This window comes from Theropithecus gelada, chromosome 8, assembly GCF_003255815.1.
Source record: "Theropithecus gelada isolate Dixy chromosome 8, Tgel_1.0, whole genome shotgun sequence".
Lineage (NCBI taxonomy): Eukaryota > Metazoa > Chordata > Mammalia > Primates > Cercopithecidae > Theropithecus > Theropithecus gelada.
The window spans coordinates 11,429,774-11,446,806 of NC_037676.1; positions in this window are offsets into that span (position 1 = coordinate 11,429,774).

Consider the following 17,033-nt stretch of genomic DNA (forward strand, 5'->3'; position numbering starts at 1 on the left):
AGAATACCACAGACTTGGTAATTTACAAACAATAGAAGTTGATTTGGCTTATGCTCCTGGAGGCTGGGAAGTCCCAGATTAAGGGGCCGCATCTGGCAAGGGCTTCTCGCTGCCTTAGAACATGGCAGAAGGCATCACGTGTGAGACAGTGAGACAGGGCCGGTTTCACTTTCACAGCAGACCCACTCCCATGATAATTAATCCATTCAGCAGGGCAGAGCCTTCGGAACCCCATCACCTCTTAAAGGCTCCATCTCAGCATGTTGCACTGGGGGTTAAATTTATAACACATGAACTTTGGGGACGTGTTCAAACCATAGCAAGGGCCCTGAGAAACACATTTCCACTGACTTCAAAATGGTTCATAAAAATGGAGTGCTGCGAGGGGAGCCGGGCATTCCCAAGAATGGTTATGAAGAGGCCTCACTGTGCCAGGCACGGCCCTCAGGGCAGGCAGCTCTGTGTAGCCCCCCATGGCAGCAGCTGGTCAGGCTGCCCAAACTCACCGCTTTGGGATCACTTCAGCACCAGCCAGATTCACTTGAACTCAATTGTCTGCAGATTTTATCTCGTTTCTATGTGCCCAGTAGGCAGAGAAGCCTTCACAGAAGGACCCTGACTGGGTGGTTGGTGCAGAGCAGTGACATTTGGCAGTGTTTGCTTGGCAAGCGAGTCTTTGAGGCTGCCCTCATGCTGCTCAGTGGGCACACCAAGAACAAGAGCTGGCCAGGGATGATGGATGCATCTAGGCCTTCTCGGCTTAAGGGTAAGTCCCATTTTTCCTTAATAGGTCTTTAGAAGTACCAGTCAGCAAATGTCATCCCCCTCTGCATTCACGTCACGCTGTGCAGGGAATGCTAAACAGAGGCAGATCCAAACATAGGAGTTAGGCTGCTTCTCCATGGAGACGTGGATCTGCACAGACAAAGTGTGCAAGTGGGATTTTCCTGCTATTTCAAGGACTGCTGCTGCACCCTGCCAGCTCTCCCTGCTCTCCCTGCGTCCAGGAAGGACTGTGTCTCTTTGAGTTAGTGACGTCATCAACATTTTTAAAAAGCTTTTAGGAGCTGCTGGTTGTAAATGATTACTGAGAAATAGTATTTCCCTCACTTGCAGCCGTCTGCTTCTCTTTTTGGTTCTGGAACATTCTAGAACCTTGGGAAGTGGCTGGGGCTGAGTCTCAGCCAGCAGGGATGCCCAGTGCCCCTTGTCACCCCCCAAGCAACACAAGCCAGGCTGCGGTTATTCCGGGTCTGTGCGTCTGGGATCGTAGTTTTTACATCTGCCCCAGGCTCCTCCCGTCCCAGCCGTGGAAAGTTGCCCTCAGAGGGTGAGGCGGGCAGCGCGCCTCTGTGTGAGTGGCCCCACCCTTCACAGTGAGTCTGTGTCTACTGAATCCCGGACTCTTGGAGCCTGAGGGTTACGGGAGGTCGTGTGTCTCAGTCGCCACTTCACAGCTGAGGACGCTGCGACCTGCTTTGCTCAGTGGCTGCGCACGATGAGTAATGGCCTGAAACAGGGAAAAGGTCTTGGCGACATCTTGTGTAACGGGAAAAGATGCAGCCATGTTGCAGTCCTGATAAAATACTCTGTCAGTATCCTGCCGTAAAATGACAGGTTAATTTTCAGTAGTAGATTCTCTAATAGTTCTGTGGTCTTCTAGATGCTAAACTCTTTAAGTATCTACATTTTCTAAGCGTCTAATGGAAATATTCTCAAAAAACATAAGCCCTTCATTCTTTCTCAAATAGGTTACGTTAGTGTTAATATTCACTCTGGAGGTGACTTGACCTGTCGTTGTGAACAGCTGTTGCTCTGGACGACCCAGGACACAGGCCAGCCGCTACCTACCCCAACGTGTTGGAGAATCACACTCAACTTCTTCCTCTGTGCTGAGTCATTAAAGTTGCCGGAGCAGGTGCAGTTACATAACCTCCAGGCAACATCACATGATTGCTTAAAAAGCAATTATCAAGTCCAGGATGCAGCATCTGTCTCAGTGCTTGGCATAGGATGATGGTCTGAAATACACTTACTGAATTTGGATAAGAACAAGCTCAGGTCAGTGATTATCGCTAGTGTCTCATCAACGCCCTGTGGCTTTTCAGCATTAGCCCCCATGTTCTTGTCCGGTGTGGCAGTGACAGCAGCTTAACTGTTGCTGGCGTTGGTTCCCAGATGGTTTCCATGACTGGTGCAGGGTCAGGTCCACTGCCAGCTGGCTGGTGTTGAAGCACTTGGAGCAACACAGACATTCTGATCCTGAATTATGCTTTCAATGCCATGTGTTTTCTTATCACAAAAATCCTTGTTCTCAAGTTTCTTTTTTCTTTATTTTTATTTCATTTCATTTTTTAGCATTCCTCCACAATTCATTGCCCAAATCTACTTTTTACTCAATTTACTTGCTTTGGTCATATTTCAATATAGCACTTTAATTTCTTAGGCAAACATTTTCAACATTCTCCTGTTTTCTCAAGGATGTCTGTTTTCTCCCCAAGTATGATCCTGTTTAAGGACTGGTTTAGGATAACTACTTACAGGTTAAAAGTCGCAGAGTGTATGGATGAGGCTGGAGTGATCTGGGACCAACGGTACGGGTGATTAAGCAGAGTGTCTAAGCATTTCCTGGGATTGATGTCTTTTAAAAAAGTAATAATAATGCATTTACTTATTTTAGAGAGAGGGTCTCACCATGTTGCCCAGGCTAGACTTGAACTCCTGGGCTCAAGGGATCCTCCCACCTCAGCCTCCTGAGTAACTGGGACTGCAGGCATGAGCCACCACACTCAGCTCACTCTCTTTGTTTTTTGCTTTTGTTTTGTGTTTTTTATTTTTTTTTTGGAGACAGAGTCTCGCTCTGTCCCCCAGGCTGGATGCTGCGATCTTGGCTCACTGCAAGCTCCACCTCCCAGATCCCAGCGATTCTCCTGCCTCAGCCTCCTGAGTACGTGGGATGACAGGCACGCGCCACCACGCCCAGCTAATTTTTGTATTTTCAGTAGAGATGCGGTTTTGCCATCTTGGCCAGGCTGGTCTCGAACTCCTGACCTCAAGTGATCTGCCCACCTTGGCCTCCCAAAGTGCTGGATTACAGGCATGAGCCACTGTGCCCTGCCTAGCTCACTATCTTTTAATCAGTAGAGATTCTTTAGTTATTTTTTAACTCCATAGATCCCAAGCTTTGATTTTAGTTTTCCAAACAAATTGCATTTATAAATAATAATTTTTATTTACAATCAACAGACATCTAGGCTTGCCATCAAGGCTTCTGATCGACATGAGATGACCGCTGTGGAGTAAACCGATGAACCCTGACCCAGTAGGTTTTGGCTACAGAATGTGGAAAGAAGTCAGGTTACTACATGTGTGTGATCCTAGGGGTTCAGGACACAGGCCAGGTTTCCACAGAGTGATGGGTTGTGCAGGTGACTCATGCTCTAGTCCTCTGTAAGCTCCTAGAAGGAAGAAATTATGTCCTTTAGACTAAGAAAATTCCTCCAAACCAAACACAGCACCTACTGTAAAGACACAAAGATACTTTTAGAATAATAAAAAGTTTATCCATTGAGAAATTCCTTAATGAAACAGCGTAAGTATCCAAGAGGTCATTTGCCAGCAGATTTCTTGAGGTGTAAAAAAGCAGAGGCCGTTGCCAGTCGCCACAGCGGCTGCAATAGCTCCTCTATCGTTAAACAGTGGGATAGCTTGTACAGGTTTTTCAGTTGATGATCAATTTTAAAAATTAGTTTCGGTCCCCACCAATCAATTATTTATTAACCCATCAATAAAAATTTAAACACTCTGCGAAGCACAATAGCTATTAAAGAAGAAAGAGGCAATTTCTGTATCCAGAGGAGCTTTTAGTCTGCTCTGGAAAGCAAGATGTGTGAAATTAGTGATGCAGTGCATCGCGTGGATGGAAAGGGAGGGACTCACATGGGAACCAGAGGAGCCACAAAGGGAGGCAGCGGGGACTAAGACCTGGAAATAACACAAGAATCGGCAACAAAGGTGTCTGTTCCTCCCCATGCACTTCAGTCCTTGAAAACCATCTTACCATGGAATTCCACAGCGTACCCAGCAATTCCATAGCTTGATGGCACACTCCCCTTTCTCAGCATTCTTGAAAATGGCATGTGGGCCAAGCCATTTTACTGAGCAGTTACCTTAAACCATTTGACGAACCAAAAATATTTTGTAATACCCATCTTCGATGTTAGGTAGGCAAATCACAAAGAAACACCAAGGTCTTCAGAGTCGTATTTATCTGAAAAATCACAGCTTGGGTGCATGTGAAGCCAGAGGGGCGCTACTGGGGCCTGTGGTACCGTGGCTCAGCTCCCCTGAGCTTCACATGGCCATGGAGCGTCCAGCAGGTGCAGGCTCTGAGCCTCAGGGAGAAGTGGCATCAGCCAGCACCATCGTCTCCTGGGTCTTGTGCCTCTTCCTCGGTTGCGGTGTTGTCAGAGCCAGAACTGGGCAGTTCCGGGTGACACCCAGGTGTGTTTGCTGACGTGGAGCACAGGTGAAGTTCACTGAGGTAAGTGGGCCATGGCCCTGGACTTCTAGTGCAGAGCACACCATCCACTCAGCATGTGAACCCAGCTCCAAAGCGTGTGTGTGCATGTGTGTACCTGTGCACGTTGCACATGTGTCTGTGTATGCATGTGCTTTGATGCATGTTGATGTACGTGTGTATTTGTGTATTGTGCATGCACACATACGTGCATGTGTTTGTGTACGTGAATTTGTATTGCACATGTGCTTAATGCGAACATATATGTGTGGTCATGTGTACCTGTGTTCGCATGCATGTGTTTGTGTGTGTATTGTGAGCAGCAATGTGTGCATGCATGTATATGTGGGTTCATGTTTGTGCAGTGTTGTAGTGTGTGTACACATATACGCCTGTGTGCATGTATACATGGTATTTCAGCATGTTTGCATGTGTGTTTGTGTTGCTGGGATGTGGGGAGGCTGCTGTGGAGACAAAAGCTGGAGAGAACTTGGTAGAGTGACCCAGGTGGGGAAATGGCACCTGCAAAGGAAGGCTGGAGGGCCTGGGATTCACGTTGAAATGGTCAGTCTATCAGCTGGGCTGGACACAGCCATCATGCTGGGCAGCCGTGAGGTTAAAACGGAAGTCCGGGCTGTGGGGAGGCTGAGAATTGAGATGTGTGTATGAGATGAGTCACAAGGGCTGAGCAGTGTGTGTGAGAGAAAGCAAGCGCAGCACCACTAAACACGAAAGAGATTTCGGGGGAGTTATGGGTGGAGGGAGGACATCAGATCTACCCTGGAAGTTAAATGTGTTTCGAGTGCATTAAATACTGCAGGCCACAGACGCCTTGTCTCCATGTCTACTCTTTTATAAATGAAGTAAAGTTCTTGTGAAATACTTTTCTCACTCTAAAGCTCACAATCTATCTTACAAAAAGTATTTTAAATTCCATCCCAAACAAGCCGGGGTGAAGAGGGAGCCCGTGCACCAGGTGCTGCCAGCTTTGCCTGGCTCTCGCCTTCGCTCTCTTCCTTCCCCAGCTGCTGGGGATTTTCTTAACGATGGAGACGGGTTTGGGTTTGTCCTGCTGTGCTCTGCTCCCCATCCCCGGATCCAAGGTCCTGCCTCTGTCCTGTCCCCTGAGCCACCTCAGGGGTGCAGGGTCCCCCACCTGGTCAAGTGCCCGGTGCTGTGCTGCCATTTGCAAGTTCTTCCTGTGACTGAACTCCAAGTAGCGCTGGGACTGCTGACTCCACCCACCGGACACCCCGTGTTCTTGCTTTTGGGGTTTCTGAAACAGCCCCAAGACTCTGGGCATCTTGATTTTGCTCCTGTTGCTTCTCAGGATGCCCTGCTCCTGTGGCTTGCAGCCCTGGCCTTCTCTTCAAGGACGCCTCTGCTCTTCTGCCTCCCACTCAGATTGGACCTTCTTCAGTGCAGCCAGTGGCCAAGGCTTCCTCCCTGGGGCTCGGTGGAGCAGGACAGACGCTGCATCCAAACTCTTGCACTGGGTTCCAGTCTGTTCCGGTCAGGCCCTTGAGCCTCTAAAGCTCGTAGGTAAGAGAAGTAGCAGCTGACAGCACTTCCCACTCGATTTGGGTGGACTCCAGCCTCCCCAGCAACAATAAGAGATCAAAGGCATCGTCAAGGAAGCAGCTTGCTGAAACGCGGAGTGCCCGCCACTCTCAGGTCAGGTGGGACCCGCAGGCCAGCGTGGGTTCCTGAACACTTGGTTCTCAATGCTGGCCACAGCCATACCGTAAGTAGAACAAGAGCGTACTGATGCAAACACCTCTTGAACTCTGGGGTCTGCTCCCCTTCCTGCCTCAGGCCCCTCTCCCACGTGGTCCAGTCCCCATTCTCCACGGAGACTACCCGAAAACCCAGCGACGCTCGTGTGCTTGCAGAATGGCACAACCCTTTCTCACAGGAGCACTCCTGCTTAATCAGAGGGAGGTTGTTAACGACCAGGTCATATTTGCTTGGTTTGTGTTCAATGTATTTTATTTCTACCAACAAAACTTTAAAATATCCCCACACATGCATTGCCTGTTAAAGAGTCTCTTCCAGGTACACCTCCCTTACACATCAGTTAACTTGATAATTTCTTCCCATTCTTACAAAATAAGTTTCCTTCCCGATCAGCTCTGTCCAGCAGCAACAATAGTCCACGCAGAGACATGCAACCTAAAACTCCGTTCGTGGAGGCACAAAGCTGATGAGGCTGGGAAAAAAATGACCGATTTGATTACAATTAGGACCTACAGGAGTGGAGCTCTGCCTATTTTAGAGGCAAAGGAAGTGCCTGGGAGTCCAATGACCAACATTCTGTGTGAGGTTTCTAATCACAAGGACGATGGAGAAAATGCAGAACAAATGGTCAAGAATAGGGAGATAATAAATAGAATTATTTATGGGCTGAGGAGAATTACCAGGAGAAAGCCCAAGAAGCAAAGATGAACAGAGAACAAGCTGACCGTTCACTCGTTTGGAAAGGCCTAATCACCAAAGAAGGAGAGGAATTATGAGGAGCAGCGACCGAGTGGGCAGGACTCACGGGGACCAGGAAAGGCGCATGGGGGGAAATGAGAGGCCTGAGCAGCTTCCCAGTGAAGGTTTTTGAAGCACTGTTTGATTTTTTTCTCTCCCCCTCACCATCCCAACATTTTAGTTGTGACTATTCCTGAGTACATGGCTTGTGACAAGCAGTATATAAAAACTAACGTCAGTTTAATTTTAAAACCCCTAGCAATTTTCTGGAACTTAAATATCAAAGAGAAAATGTCCATATATGATGTGTTTGTCTCGCTGGTGATTTGTGCTGATTCAATTCCTTTTTCTTTCTTTCTTTTTTTTTTTCTTAAGGGGTCAGTTTTAGAATTGGGAGACAGGTGCATAAGATATGACTATACAGCACAGGTTGTTTTTTTTAAATATAGAAATATCTGCCTTTAAATGAGAACTGAAAATGGAGCTTCTTGGAGGCCACCTACTGGTGGCAGTGAGCTTACCGCTGTGGCAGTGATCTTACCGCTGTGGCAGTGAGCTTACCGCTGTGGCAGTGATCTTACCGCTGTTCAAGCTTTCTTTGAACTCTTTGTTTTGAAACAGCCTCCGTAATCAATGGTGCAAGATCTACTCTCTGGTGGCAAAACTTGATCATTGAAGAGTGTGTTTTATTTTCTGAGGAGCTGAACTGTTCCAATCTGAGTATCCTGAATGAGGAGAGTGGTCGAGGATGAGTGATGTCATTTGGGCTTAAAAATAAGTGGGTCTAAAAACTAATTGTTTTCATACATTGTTCAGATATTGACTCAAATAGCAATTTTTTTTTTTTTTTAATTACAGGTATCCAGAACTTGCAAAAGCTGTGTGTGGCTTAAAGGGAGACGAAGTGGTGAAGACCTGGTTTCCACCGAAGCTCTCACAGCCCAGCCTTTCACTGTGTGGCCAGGGGAAGGGTGCTCCGGGTTGGGGATGGGAATGGGGGACCGGGGATGCCACCGCACGAGGCCGCTGGCCTGGAAGGTGGTCATGTGGAGGACCGCAGGAGGTGACATTGGAAAGTAGTAACAAGCCATGCGGATGAGAACAGAGGAGCGGGCTTTAAGGGAGATGTCCTAAAATGCTGCTATGTAGTTTCAGTTCCATAGACAACAAGAAATGCAGGCGAGAGGGCAGCCCAGTGGGAAGGAAGGAAGAGGGTGGTGTTGAGCCAGGTGAGTGGGGAGCCGCCCAGGGCACCGTGCTGTGCTATAGGCCAGACGTAAGGTGCTTCTGCCAAACCCTTCAGCTCCTGGTTTGGGGCCAAACGTCCTTCCTGCGGGAGAGAAGGCAGGCCCTAGGCAGCGTTCCAAACCCTGTCCAGATTGGTCGCTGAGTACAGAGCAAATGGAGCCCAGCACGAGACGTGTACCTTCACTGCCACGATCACGTCGTAAACCGTGAGGCTTGGAGAGGACTTGAGAGCTCCTTCAATGCCATCTTCCATCCACTGCGTGAACCAGAATAGAAAAAAAGGAATAAGAAGAGGTCGGTTAAGTTCTCTATTAAGTTGAGAAAATGGGGACTTCAGGTGATCATGTGAGATATTCAAGTTGAAAAAAATTATTTAAAAAGTACATTCTTTTTATTAAAATTTTAGAAAGTACAGAGAAGGAAATTTTAATAACCTGCACCTATAACACTAAGATACATGTAACTTAGAAAAATGTGTAGTTAATGCTTTGACGGATTCTTTTCTATTTTTTTCTCTATGCAATATTTATGTCTATCCACAAAAAGCGTACACTCATGTATTTGCATGGCTAATATATTTTACGTAAAGTTCTATACATTTCTCAACATTTCACTTAATATTTCTTTATAAACACTTTTCCAGCAGATAAAAATTTGTCAAAACAGTGATTTTAATGATGATATAGCATTTCATTGCATTTATATATCATTTGTTATTTAACTACTTCATCATTTTGGATTCACATATTTTCAATAATTTCCATTATGATAATACTGTCATGCATATATTTGTACAAGAATATTTATATTTCTAATTATTTCCTTAGTCTAGTTTTCTAAAAACTAAAATTGCTACATCTAAAGGTCAGTGTGTATCACAGTTCTTGATTGACATACTGATTTCCATGAAGCTTTCATCAATTAACCCAGGAATAGTGTTTGCAAGTACCCCTTGCCGCACACCTCCAGCAGTGTGGACTCTTACTGGAGGCATCTAAGCTTCACTTCAGAATTGCAGCCCTGAGTTGTTAAACACACCTCTACTACACCTGCGAAATTACCTACACGTTGTCTTAGTTTCTTTTCAGCTTTGATTTCTAGAATTGTATGACATTGAAGACAAATAATACCCATAAAGAAGGTTTTATGAGCTCTTTCATTATCTCCAACAATCAGAAAGGCAAATTCACAGTAGAGTGCTGAGAAATCTTATCTGAAAATTAACTAAAACGCTGCCTTTGTCAACAGAATGACTTGGGCTTCATTTCATTGCACGATTTCCTGTGTACTGTTTATTATAAGAAGAAAAAATTCCTGCCATGCAAAATGCTTCATGCAGGTAGAACCAGGAATCTAAAGAAACCTGAGGAAGGTGCTAGAATCATTAGTACCATCTTTTTTTTTTTTTTTTTTGGAGACAGGGTCTTGCTCTTCACCCAGACTGGAGTGCAGTGGTACAACCTTGGCTCACTACAACCTCCACCTCCAGGGGCTCAAGCAATCCTCCCACCTCAGCCTCCTGAGTAACTGGGACCACAGGCACAAGCCACTGTGCCCAGCTAATTTTTAAACGTTTTTGTAGAGACAAGGTCTCCCTATGTTGCCCAGGCTGGTCTTGGACTCCTGGGCTCAGACAATCCTCCTGCCTTGGCCTCCCAAAATGCTGGGATTCCAGGCCGGAGCCACTGCACCTGGCCCCACCTTCCTTTTCCTGGAGGCTGAGCCCAGGAGAAGTTGAACTTATCAGGGAACCTAAAGACATGCCCTTCTTTGAAGGCAGAAGTCCTGTCCACATCAAATGCCCTCCCTCCATCCCTCCCAGCTCCCACCATCATCCTTCCTATTCTAGGCTCCAGGAGCGAGATGCCGTCCCTGTGCCTGCTAATGTCAGTGCCACAGGCCATCTCTGGTTCTCCTGTCCACCTTCTCTGACTCCGCCCAACACCCATGGGCCAGAGGCCTTTTTCCTTCTTGGCACTTCTCGGTGGTGTAGCAGGACGAGCCGCGGACAAAACCCCTCAGACGCCGGGTTAAGGAATGATTTGGTTTTATTCGGCCGGGAGCTTCAGCAGACTCACATCTCAAGAACAGCACTCTCTGAAGACAGAGTTCCTGGCCTTTTTAAGGGTTTACAACTCTAAGGGGTTCCACGTGGAAGGGTCATGATAGATTGAGAGCATATGTGGTTAGAGTGGGGGTTAATCTTTTAACCTCAGGCCTGGTCATCAGTGGCACCAGCTGGTCTTGCCACCGACTTCATTCCTGTTGTTTTTCAACCTTTACTTCCTGCTTCTCTTCAGACAGGAGACGGTAGGAGAAATGGCCTCTCTCCTCAGTGGCACAGACACTTCAGACATCTCGCCTGTTTTGTACTCTCCGAGCCGGACTTCTCTACTCCTCGCCTGGCGCTGATGCCCAGAGGCCCCCTGGGCTTGGGGTCGTGGCCTTAGACCGTTCCCTGACCTTTGTAAGCACTAACTTCACTTTTGAATGTGGACGTTCTAAGCTGACTTTCTTCTCAGCCCTCCGTAAAAGTTTCTAATATCCCCATAGCAATTGGTGTAATTATTTTCACCCAGGGTGTTGGCCCTGGCTGCTTCGATTTTGAAGCAATCTTTCATTTTGCTGAGGAGAATTCATTAAAGTAAATGACTATTTTCTCCTGTCATATCACATTACAATGTGGAGAGAACGGGGTGTAGGGGCAGTCAGACTGGCTCTGAGACCCATTGAGCAGCCATGCGCCTCCTGGACAGCTCGAACACTGATCGGGGAGGAGATACTGAAAATAAGAAATAAGAATTGCCCTTATATACATGTGTATGAATATACACACATACATCATGTACACAGATGTGTGTATGTGCATATGTGTGCATGTGAAGACAGATAGATGATAGATACATAGGTGATTTATGGATAGGTAAATGACAGATATTGGTAATTAATTGATAGATAGTAGATAGGTTGATAGTATATAGCTGATTCATAGATGGATGATAGATCATTGATAGATGATAGGTAGATAGTAGATAGATTATAGATAGATAAATAGATGGATGATAGATACTTGATTGATAGATGATAGGTAGATAGTAGATTATAAATAGATAGATGGATGATAGATGATTGATAGATGGTAGATAGGTAGATAGTAGATAGAGATGATAGATGGATGATAGATAGATGATGATAGATAATTGATTGATAGGTAGTAGATAATGTGATAGGTAGATAGTAGATAGCGATGATGATAGATGTATGGATGATAGATGATTGATAGATGGTAGATAGGTAGATAGTAGATAGAGATGGTAGATAAATAGATGGATGACAGACAGATGGATGGATGATAGATGATTGATAGATGGTAGATAGGTAGATAGTAGATAGAGATGGCAGATAAATAGATGGATGATAGATAGATGGATGGATGATAGATGATTGATAGATGGTAGATAGGTAGATAGTAGATAGAGATGGCAGATAAATAGATGGATGATAGATAGATGGATGGATGATAGATAGTTGATAGATGGTAGATAGTAGACAAATGATAGATGGATGGATGATAATGATTGACAGAGAGATGGAGAGAAAGAGAAGGATGATAGACTGAGCATCATAACTTCACTGAAAGCTACCAGTTGGATTCAAAAGTCAGCAGACTGAAACATCGAATTTCTGCCAGCTATGAGAAATACTGTAATCTGACAACAAGAGATGAACAAGGGGGCATGGAAATAGCAGCTATTCCGGAAGCTGCACCTCTCCGCATGGGCACAGAGCGGCAGAAGGGGGGCCAGAGTCCTCTCCACATCTCCTCTAGGTCGGCGTTATCGTTGTCACAGCGGGCGGAGGCTGGACCTTGTGAAGGCAAAGGCATGTGATGCTTTCTTGCTTCTCCTGTTTAGTGACTGTTACTCGTTCCCTCTGCGGTGGCTGAGGGGCTGATGATCGGTTCCTCTGCCCAGAATGCCCTGACCATGCTGGATGTCTGGGTCTGCAGGATGACAAGGACCCTGCAGCAGAAACTCCTCTCTCTCTTCCCTGAGCACCATCTCCCGTGCTGCTTGACTCCCGTGCTGCCTGACTCCCGTGCTGCCTGACTCCCGTGCTGCCTGACTGTGGTGCTGGCTCCCCTGTGATATGGAGATTCATGGGGAAGGACCAGGACATTTTATATGGCAATGGGGGCTGAAGCCCCGTTCAAACTGGCTTATAAGTAACGAAAAGTCCCAGTGCGAGCATCAGGCATGGCTGGATCCAGGTGCTCAGCACCATCTGGAAATCTGTCTCCCTCTTTGACTCTGCTGTCTCTGTGTGGGCTTCATTTCTAGGATGGTTTTCTCTGCATAGCTGTAGCAAAGCTCAGGGCCTGCATGATGCTTTGCAGCCAATGCACCCGAGAGGACTTTCCCTCAAGACTTCTGGCAAAATTTGGGTATAACACACTGGTCTTGCTGGGGTCAGGGGCCCGTCTTTCACCAATCTCCGAGGCCAGGGGATGGAGAACTCTCCTAGGGTAGTCCCAGGTTCTGTGTCTCCCCTGAAAACACAAGGTTGGAGCCTCCCCATCCAAATTAATGCTCAGACTGTCAGGGAGGAATGACTTCCAAAGAAAAACCAAGGGCCCTTATGAAGAAGAGGAAGGGCTGCACCTACAGTGGCCAGTTCTGTTTGGAAGTGAGGGAGGGGAGGGCAGATTCCCTTGACTTGTTCCCTAGGACAGCTGTAGTTAGGTTTTACTACACAGTCCACTGAAAATGCTTCTCTCATCAGTGTTGTGCCTCTCTCATGTCTCTTTCCTTGGATAAAGAGCAAGCACATTACGAGCCACACTTGGTGCTGGTGCTGTGGCAACACTGCCTAATGTGGGAGAAAGATGTGAGCAGATATCTGGAAGATGCAAATATAATACAAAAATACAAATATAACCAGTTATACAGCAAATGGCTGCGGAAACAGCAGCTCTGCTTGCAGGGTTGGGTGGTGGAATGTTTCAGAGTTGACAGCATTTGGATTGGCCTTTGATGTATGACTAGGAGCTCACCAGATAGAGAAGTGGTGTTTGGACATTGTGTGCCAAAGGAAACACGATCTGAGAAGGTGCACAAGCCTAAGTGAGTCTGTCACAGAAGCGAGAAGATGCTGTGTCAACTGGAATAATGCTTGTGAGAATGGACCTTGATCCCTTCGTGAGCAATAAATGACTTTTGTGAATAAATTGAAAAATGCTAAATTAGATCATAGGATGTGTTTGCAGGGGTGGGGAGAGAGGAGAGCGTTGAAACTGAGGAAGTGGGGAACCAGTGATGGAGAAGCCTCAGAGTGCCAGCTTCACCCACAGGACGTGAGCAGCCACATCTGTATCACCCCCACACGCAGGCTCCCGTGAAGGCCGTGGTGTGCAGGCTCCGTCGCGTCCTTTCTTTGCAACCTGGGCCTTGGTTTCTTGCAGGTGCTGTGCCCAAAGGTTGGATTGACAGGAAAAAAACATTGAACAGATTCGGCTGTGTCTATCAGGGAACATGGACTGAGGCCAGTGCTTTCAACCACACTCACTTTTCACTGTGTTCAGAGGGGATGGGAAACCTCCCCTAAGGAGGAGAAATGACGTGTGCAGATTGAGAGCTGGGACCACCCGGATTTCCCCAGAGGCAAGCGCTGGTGACCCTGCAGTAGCTTCCACAGGACTCAGCACCCTCCTCCTGCAATGGGTGTTGGGCTAGCCAGGGCACCACAGAAAGGGCCAGCAAGGCACACCCTCCCTGTCCATTGCCCAGGCACACATGGGCATCCATGACAGGCCGTGCACATGGTAGAGGCTGACCGGAGCTCCAGCCTCCTTTGGCTGTGGTTGGAAAAGGGGAGGTGTGTTCCAAAGTTGGAGAATTGGTGTGTCTTACCCAAGTGACATCCCGGTCCTTGGATACTCACTCCGGTGTCACAGAGTTAATTCCCCAGGATTGGGTGTCACAAGGATCTTGTTCCTGTGGCTGAAAATCCTCAACACCTCCTTTCCTGGGACATCTCCCTCCTGGCACAGGGCAGTTCTCATGCCAGAATACCTTGGGCCACAAAGAACCTTTAGGACTGAGTGTGTCCTTCTGTTTGCTTTAAGCTTTTAAGAAAAAGAATATGCAGAGGCTGATTGAGGCAAAAATACAGGCTATTTCTGACGTTCAGTCTGAATGCCCCTGACTTGGCCAGTTTTTGGATTGTATGCCAGCCTGTTTCTGCAGAATGTAATCTCAGTGCCTTTGAGTTCAATCAGTCCTATAAATTGCTATCCCTGTTCATGCAGTGTGTTTTCCCCTGCATGAGGCGTTTGTGAGTTCCATTAGCACTGATCGGACTTTTAAATGCAGAAGCAGCGGGAGGGGCAGTTCCCAGCTGTAGGGCATGGGCCTTCTTTGAGATAAAACCCACCCTGGCACCAACGATATGGGAAGTATTCTGTGTCTTTTCACCTGAGAGCTCTTCGATTAACTGATGGTCACACCTGCATAACTGCTATGAGGCCTGCTAAGGGGGAGCCTGGCCCAGCCATCTCCTCTTCGTGGTCACAAGCATGAAGGCCCTGGGACATCCCCTCTCCTCACTGTCCCCTCACAGCGTTTCCTGACCACTGTGGCCTTTGTTCCATCACCCACCTGTGTGGCTCATCTGGCCATGCACCTCTGCAGCTCAGAACCCTGTTTTTTCCCTGCTGTTTGTATGAAACCAGGTTCCAGCCCTGCCCTACAGTCTGCACAGCCTCCACCACAGCTCTGGTGAGCCCCTTGGCTGGCTCCTGGTGACGGCGTGCACCTCCCTGCTCTGAGAAGGTCTCCCGCTCCTCTCTGCCCACCCTGTACAGAGACATCTTTCAAGACGCCCCCAGAGGAGAGTGGCCTCTCTCTCAACCCCAAGAGGATGTCCTCTCACGTGGCTCTCACTCCTCTGACCCCTGTGGCGATCTGAGGGCAGGTGGTGCTCACAGGCCCACGTCTGCCAGCCTGCGCCTGGTTGGAGGCGCCTCCCTCTCATTTGTCCTTGCTGGCTGCGTGACTTTGGCAAGTGCTTGCCTCTTTGAGACCCTCAGTTTTGACACCTGAGAAATAGAAAGGCGGTGCCTTCCCCAGCTGCCCTGCAGAGGAGTTTAGGTGCATGTGAGAAAACGCGTGATGAACGACGGCGTGAGCAACACGCAGCATGCTGTGAACACCGTTACTGTGAGTTCCCGGGGGCAGGGCTAACACCCAGACATTCCTACACCTCCCACCAGGCTTGTCATGAGCGTATGCAAATGAGGGCCATCGAGTGTGTTTGATCATTGATGTGTTTCTTTATTTTTAATTTTAGGATATAACAACTTTCTTTTTAGCAGCTATAGCGGCCAAAACTTTGTTACCACTCAGCAGTCGTATGTTCTTCGAGAGTAGGTTTTGTGCTTTAAAAATATCTGAGGCCGGGCGCGGTGGCTCAAGCCTGTAATCCCAGCACTTTGGGAGGCCGAGACGGGTGGATCACGAGGTCAGAAGATCGAGACCATCCTGGCAAACACGGTGAAACCCCGTCTCTACTAAAAAATACAAAAAACTAGCCGGGCGAGATGGCGGGCGCCTGTAGTCCCAGTTACTTGGGAGGCTGAGGCAGGAGAATGGCCTAAACCCGGGAGGCGGAGCTTGCAGTGAGCTGAGATCCGGCCACTGCACTCCAGCCCGGGCGACAGAGCGAGACTCCGTCTCAAAAAAAAAAAAAAATATCTGAATCCTCTACCATTTACAGGTGTTCTTACGTATTTGGTGTATGAGTTGCTCAGGAAGGAAGAAAAATGTGCCCTTTTTGTCTTTTAAAAAGATGGCTTGGCACTCCCTTGCCTGCGTTCCTTCTCTGTATTTAGAAACAAACCCACAGAAGGGAAGGTAAAAGAAGCCTCTTGAAAGATAAGGCAGGAAAAATGAGGATGGAAAACAAACTCCCTTTAGAGAGTTTACGTGGAGGCTGCCATTGGCATCACTGCTCTGCAGTCTGTCAGCCAGAGGCCCCTGATGCTGCACCACGGCCTTGGCAGCTTCACCAACAGGAATGTGTTCTCCTGGGGTCCTAGAGGGTGGCAGTCCTAGAGCAAGGTGTGGCAGGGCTGGTCCTCCTGAGGCCTCTCCCTGGCTTGCAGATGACCTCTTCTCCCATGTTCTCATGTGATCCTCCCTCTGCACACGCATATCTGATGTCCTCCCATGTCCTCACATGTTCCTCTTTCTGCACTCACACCCCTGACGTCCTCCCGTGCCCTCACGCGGTCCTCCCTCTGCACTCACATCCCTGACGTCCTCCCGTGCCCTCACGCAGTCCTCCCTCTACACACACACCCCTGACATCCTCCCGTGCCCTCACGCAGTCCTCCCTCTGCACTCACATCCCTGACGTCCTCCCGTGCCCTCACGCAGTCCTCCCTCTACACTCGCATCCCTGACGTCCTCCTGTGCCCTCACGTGGTCCTCCCTCTACACACACACCCCTGACATCCTCCCGTGCCCTCACGCAGTCCTCCCTCTACACACACACCCCTGACATCCTCCCGTGCCCTCACGCGGTCCTCCCTCTACACTCACATCCCTGACGTCCTCCCATGCCCTCACATGTTCCTCTTTCTGCACTCGAATCCCAGACATCCTCCCGTGCCCTCACGTGGTCCTCCCTCTACACGCACATCCCAGACATCCTCCCGTGCCCTCACGCGGTCCTCCCTCTGCACTCACATCCCTGACATCCTCCCGTGCCCTCACATGTTCCTCTTTCTGCA